Source organism: Neovison vison, chromosome 1, assembly GCF_020171115.1.
Source record: "Neovison vison isolate M4711 chromosome 1, ASM_NN_V1, whole genome shotgun sequence".
In the NCBI taxonomy this organism is placed as follows: Eukaryota; Metazoa; Chordata; class Mammalia; order Carnivora; family Mustelidae; genus Neogale; species Neogale vison.
In genome coordinates, this window is record NC_058091.1 from 13525044 (window position 1) to 13531727 (window position 6684).

At 37.3% G+C, this 6684-nt stretch overlaps 1 pseudogene; it reads left to right on the forward strand.

The window, feature by feature from the left end:
• The first annotated feature begins 1148 nt into the window (after positions 1 to 1148).
• Positions 1149 to 1553, forward strand: LOC122896549 (annotated as a pseudogene).
• Positions 1554 to 6684: the final 5131 nt, after the last annotated feature.

A 6684-nucleotide genomic window follows, 5' to 3' on the forward strand; every position in this document is an offset into this window, starting at 1 on the left:
CCCATCCATGAGCATGGAATGATCTTGCATCTTTTTGTGTCTTCTTCAATTTCTTTCATGAGTGGTCTGTAGTTCCTCGAGTACAGATCCTTTACCTCTTTGGTTAGGTTTATTCCCAGGTATCTTATTGTTCTTGGTGCTATAGTAAATGGAATTGATTCTCTAATTTTCCTTTCTGTGTTTTCATTGTTAGTGTATAAAAAAGAAACTGATTTCTGTACATTGACTTTGTATCCAGGTGGGATTCATCCCTGGGTTGCAAGGATGGTTCAACATTCGCAAATCAATCAATGTGGTAGAACAAATCAATAAGAAAGAGAGAAGAACCACATGGTCTTCTCAATTGATTTCTTTATCAATTGATAAAGAAAAATCATTTGACAAAATCCACTTCAAACCCCTCAGATTGTTTTTCAGAGTCCATAGTCTCTCATGGTTCATCTCCCCTTCCAATTTACCCAAAAGCACATACCCTCCCCAATGTCCATAACCCTACCCCCCTTCTCCCAACCCCCCTCCCCCCAGCAACCCACAGTTTGTTTCGTGAGATTAAGAGTCACTAAATCCAGCATCAATTCCTGATTAAAATGCTTCAGAGTATAGGAATAGAGGGAACATTCCTCAACTACATATAATCTAACTATGAAAAACCCACAGCAAATATCATCCTCAATGGGAAAAAGCTGAAAGCCTTCCCTTTGAGATCAGGAACACAACAAGGATGCCCACTCTCACCACTCTTGTTCAACATATTATTAGAAGTCCTAGCAATAGCAATCAGAAAACAAAGAGAAATAAAAGGTATCCAAATTAGCAGTGAAGAAGTCAAACTCTCTCTCTTCACAGATGACATGATACTTTATATGGAAAGCCCAAAAGACTCCACCCCCAAACTACTAGAACTCATACAGCAATTCAGTAATGTGTCAGGATACAAGGAATCATTTAAATTTTAATGGAGACTTTAACCAAAATATTGGTTAAGGACACATCTGGTCTTAGATAGCATTGGCAGGAAAAAATATGCATGGAGCCTCTAGTTAATGAATAAAATGAGTAACATACTGCAGCATGCTGATTCTTGAGAGAACATTACAGGAGATTAAAAAAAAAAAGCCATATTGCTCTTTTACCAGGGACCTGTCAACATGTAGTGCATTGACACCCAAACTGTAAATACTGTGGCACAAGTCATCATTGAGAAATACTACACGGACCTGGGCAGCGATTCCCACACCTCCAAGCACCAGGGTCACCATTATTCCCATCAAGAAGCTCCACAACGAGGTAGCAGGCTGTGTGACACATCTGACTAAGGGATTCACAGAGGCCCACTGAGAGGGACCCCAATCAAACTGCAGGAGAAGGAGGGAGAAGGGAGAGACAGTTATTTTTTTGAGGTGTGAATCCTGGATCATGAGATCTTTGAAGTAGATTGTGACACTAAGGAGATGTTGAAGGTCTTGGACTTTGGCAGCCTGTCCAACCTGCAGATCACTCAGCCCACAGTTGAGGTGAATTTCAGATGCCACATGAAGCCATATGCCACATGAAGCCATATGAATCTTTCTACTGTGCTGTAATATCTTCAGTAGGCCTTGGAAACAACAACAGAAGAACCTGATTAAGGAAGAAAAGCTATTAGTATTATTACTATATCGCTTTATCTAGAGAAAACAACCTTTATAAGTCACTGATATGGTAAAATATAGCTGGAGATAAGTAAACGTTGAGAACAAAAAAGTGAGAAGTGGAAACTTCCCTTTTGCTTTTGTACCTCAAACATGCTCTAGAGATCTTGAACTGGCCTATTTCAAGAAGGACATCATTCAATAAAGCAAAAATATGTAGAAAAAAAAACTCAGGAAAATATTCTTACACTGGATTGGGAGGAAGTTTTCCAAAATCCCAAAACAACAGAAGATTTCCTCTGGTCAGCATCCTGCTATATCCCTACCCACTGAGTTTCCTGGGCACATTTATTTATGTAATGGAAGCATCTAACACCATCAGCAGGTGCCCAACATGTGGCAAGAATTCAAAAACAATTGTGGAATAAAATTTATATTACTGGTTTGAAATTAAATTAGTATGGTATTAAAATAATAAGAATATATGTTTTATAAGTTACTGACTAGTATAAACATATTACTTTAAGATATATGGGTTATTAGTCCTTTCATTTTCCTCTCATAATATTTATTGCCTCATAAAATAAAATTCAAATAACATCTGAATGTATTTCCATCAGGTTATTTACAATTAAGATCTAGAAAGAGATGTATTTCCATCAAGGTATTTACAATTAAGATCTAGGAAGAGGGGTAGGGTATCTGATTGCATATTCTCAAATTTCCAAGGATATCCATCTCACTAACTTGGCCCTTAAACAACAAAAATACAGAAGCATCTGTTTATTTTTTAATGTTACTGTAAGGAATTTGGCAACAACAAGAATTACTTTTTCCAGGAATTAATGGAAAACTAAACTTATTCTAGCTTTTGTTAGAAAACACAGTTCTTTGGAAATATAGTAATTTGTTATTTAAAAAACTAAAAAACTAAAAGTAATGCTATTATAAACCATCAGAAATTGAAATTCAATTATCAGCTCATACTTTTTGTTTGTTTAGTTTCCTTATGAATCAGCCATTTTTACATTTGAAATTATCTCTTAAAACAACATTTAAGTAAAGGAAGAGGACTGGACTCTGAGTAGGGAATGTCATTGTGTTCTTAGTTAATTATCATCAGTAAAATGAAAAAGGAAATTAGATTAGAACACCTCTCATTTCCATCCATAAAAAGCTTATAATATAAATTTAATTTATATAATACTATGTAATGATAATGCCTACTACATAACCACCAGCTAAGTGGAAAATAAGGAATGAAATATGGGTGTATAAGAAAGATAACTGATAAAGATTCCTAGATCCAGCTCCATCCAGCTCTCATAATGTTACCTTTAAATGTCATACAAGGTGTCTGGGCCTCAGTTTTGTCATCTGTAAGATGGTCAAAATAGTTTGGCCCAGATGGTCCCCAGAGTTCTTTTCAGCTCTCAGAATTATTCATTTTGAGGCACTGGATATCTTCTCTCATATTGAATCTCTGCTCGTTTGTACAAGATTAAATATTTGAATGGTTTTGAAATCAAAAACTATTTAGGAAGCAGAACTCTTAATACAATTACTCAACTCTTAGAGCTTTCTTGGTTGGATCACATCATGAGCCAGAATTGGCATCCAGCAGATGGCACTATGCCATCATCATGGGACGGCCAGCCCTTCAAAGCAGGCACTCTTCTCAATCAGCAATCTCAATCATTTGCAGTAATTAACAGTGTCACACTTTTTTTCTGTATGATTATAAGATGATCTTGATACTTTCTGATTTGAATAATTATGCTCCACTTCATTCTTTCTGCCGTCAGGTGGGTAAAGGCTGAAAAGGGAGTTTGCTAGTTCTAAACCTTGAGCAAATAGCATAGACAGAGGTAATGAAGTTATCTCCTCTCTGATAGAATGATGACCCACTTTCTCAAGAAGACTGCTGGCTCCACCAATGAGGCTGTGAACTCTGTGAAGGCAAGAACCATGCCTTATCTCTATGCCCTCACTTACTAGGAGGTACTTAATAAATCTGTTGAATGGATTAGAAGCAAAATGTAGGATCAGTGAATACAAGTTGTGGAAGGATGTAGAGATCGTACTATATAGATATTCTCTATTGATTGCTTCAATCATCTAAAGAAAGTAGGCAGCAAAATGATCATATGGAAATGAAGATGAGGGTAGGGGTGTAAGAAGTTCAGAGAGCAGGGAAATTGTGAAATGTTTTCTAGGAGAGTGTGAGGATGAATGAACCATACTGGAGTAACACTGTATGATTACTGACCAGTTTTAAGAATAATCTGAATCTTTGGTTCTGATTTTTTTTTAAGATTTTATTTGTTTTTTGTTTTGTTTTGTTTTTAGAGAAAGAGTGTGCATGAGTGAGAGGAAGGGCAGAGGGAGAGGGAGCAAATCTCACAGACTCCTGCTGAGAGGGGAGCCAGTAGCAGGGCTCCATCTCATGACTCTTGAGAACATGACCTGAGCAGAAACCAAGAGTCTGATGCCTAACAGATTGAGCCACCCAGACACCTTTTGTTCTAATGAAAAAAGAGAACAATAAAGTGAATTTATCTTCAGCTAATTCATGGGTCCAGGCATGGTGTGGGAAGAAAGTTTGGTAACAGTCGTGGTTGAGATTTATCAAAGATTCAGGAAGGAGAATGAGAACAAGGGAAAGACAGGAATGATTATAATGACGGAACGTGGAATTTAAGGTGAGTAAAGGGGAGACAGAGAGAATGTCAAGGAATAAAATTGAGGAAGTATCAGTGAATTGGAAATCCTAGTTGGGTTAAAGCATTTTTGGAGCACTGGATGAAATGCAATGAAATGATAGGTAATGGTAGTGAGCAAGAGGTGTATGTAATTATGAAAGGATTGAAGTTATCGGCAATGACAAGTTCTAGGATTCAACCACTGGAGTTAGAGTAGGATGGAGGACAAGATTTTTGAAGAGAGAAGTCCTAGAAAGTAAGATGCAAAGCTGTTGGAAGTTTTATCTAGATTTATCTTTAAATTAATAGGAAGAAAGTCAGGAGTGATGTAATAGTGACAGTGAATAAAAATAGCAATAAAGAAGATTAAGACAACGGCCTTTTAGATGACACTAACCATGTTGATGATACAATCTAAGGAGAGGATATTCAAAGGTAGAGAATTTTAGGTGGGAGGGAAGGAGAATGGTTTGAAAGCAACCATGAAAAATAAGAATATTTCTTCACCATAAGAACAAGAAGCTAAAAGAAGCATAGAGGGAGAGTATTTAGCATATCGTATTTAAGTAAGAGCATGTACATGAGATTTTTGACAAGGATGGGCCATGATAGAAGGCAGAGTGGAAAAGGTTTCAGAATTAGTGAGGTGCTGGGGGAAAGGAAAACAGGGATAGCAGAACTTTGTTAGGATTGGTATGAGATCTAAGGGATGCCATAGAGGTGATGGATAAAAAAAAAAAAAAAAGATGTAATAGTATTTATAAATCCTTATGGGTTAAAAGCAGATCATAGCAAGGAGGCTCTGGATTTGGGGAGAAAGGAAAAACTAGGTTCTGGGACTCTTCTTGACTTCTGTTGATTGTGGCAGTGAGATCTACAGAAGCTGAGTTTTGTTACACTGTATGAAACCCTGTTGACCCACGCTGTTGGGACCAGAAGCTCTCTTCCTTATGCTGGGTTTCACTTTTGACACCTGTTAAGAGAGAGGTAACCCAAAATATCAATGTGCAGTTGCTGCCTTGAAGCTTGAAAATGGAGTTAAAGCTTCTCAAGAAGTCACTTGTTATTCTGCATGGGTAGGGTCCACTCTGCAACGATGATGCATATAGAAGGTCTAGATAAGATCCATCATTTCTAGAAAAATTCTCTTGTTTTCTCTTTCTAAAATTCCTATTATTTGGATGTTGGGCCCTCCTGGGATGATCCTTTAATTTTCTATTGTCTTTCTTCTGCATTTTGTATTCGCCCTGTTCTTTCTGAAAGATGTTCTTACCTTCATTTGTTTCCACTTTTGCATACATAATTGGGGTGTTATTTAAGAACACTTTCTCTCTTTTCCAAAAACAACAACAATTTTAAAAAGAGCATCTAATAGTTGTGTTATGGATGCAAGATTTCCTTTTTTTTTTTTTTCCCAGAGGGTATTTTCATTTCTTTGATGCTTTGCTTTCCGTTAACTGCGTATGTTTCCTTAAAGTTCTTTTCTCTTTTCTTCAGGCACTAAAAAGTCAGTTATAATTTCCATACTGGAGAAAAACCTTGTCAATTCATAGGCTTAACCAAAGGAGAACTGAGCAAAGACCCAGAAGTTTCACTGGACTTCTGCCAAAAAGCCATCATAGGAGAATACTTCAATATCTCTAGGAAGTGAAATAATAAAAGTGATCTAAACTATATAAGCTTCAATCTAATTTTTGTTTCTAATAAGATATGCTAGTCCCCACCTCACCGTGTCCTTATTCTTTCTAGTTCTAATTATGTGGGGAATGCATGTGCTACTATCATGGGAGAGAGGGTAGGTGTCTATAAGCACAGGTAAAGAAAAACTTCGGATTTCTTAAGGAGATGCACAACAAATGTCTCCATTTTTCCTTACTCTTTGTCACACACTAAGGTTGCTAGAACACAGGACTTCCTACCCTGTAAGGGTTCTTCTCTGTGAGTACCTTGTTTCTGCTGGCCCTGGATTTCAGCTTTGTTGGTTTTGCAAGAGCCCCTTGCTAATTCATCTGTTTTCCAACCTCTGAATGTTCACTGATGTTTCTCTTTTGCTGAGTCCCTTGTCCCCTAGACTTCTGGTTCATTCTTTTTTTTTTCCCCCTGTGTTATTATTTTAGTGGCATATTTGAACAAGGCAAAGATCTGTGCATGTATTTAAGTCCCGCTGTTAGTTGTATCCCTTTCGCCAGTGATAACTAGAACCGGGTTATAATGGGAAGAACTCCACTAGGCTTCAACCAAGTGTGGCCTGGAGTTAAAACTCATATGGTCACGTCACCAACAAAGATTTAGTGGTTGCTGCTCTCGAAACCAGATAAAACTAGGAAAGTGAATCTGTGAATTTGCCATTT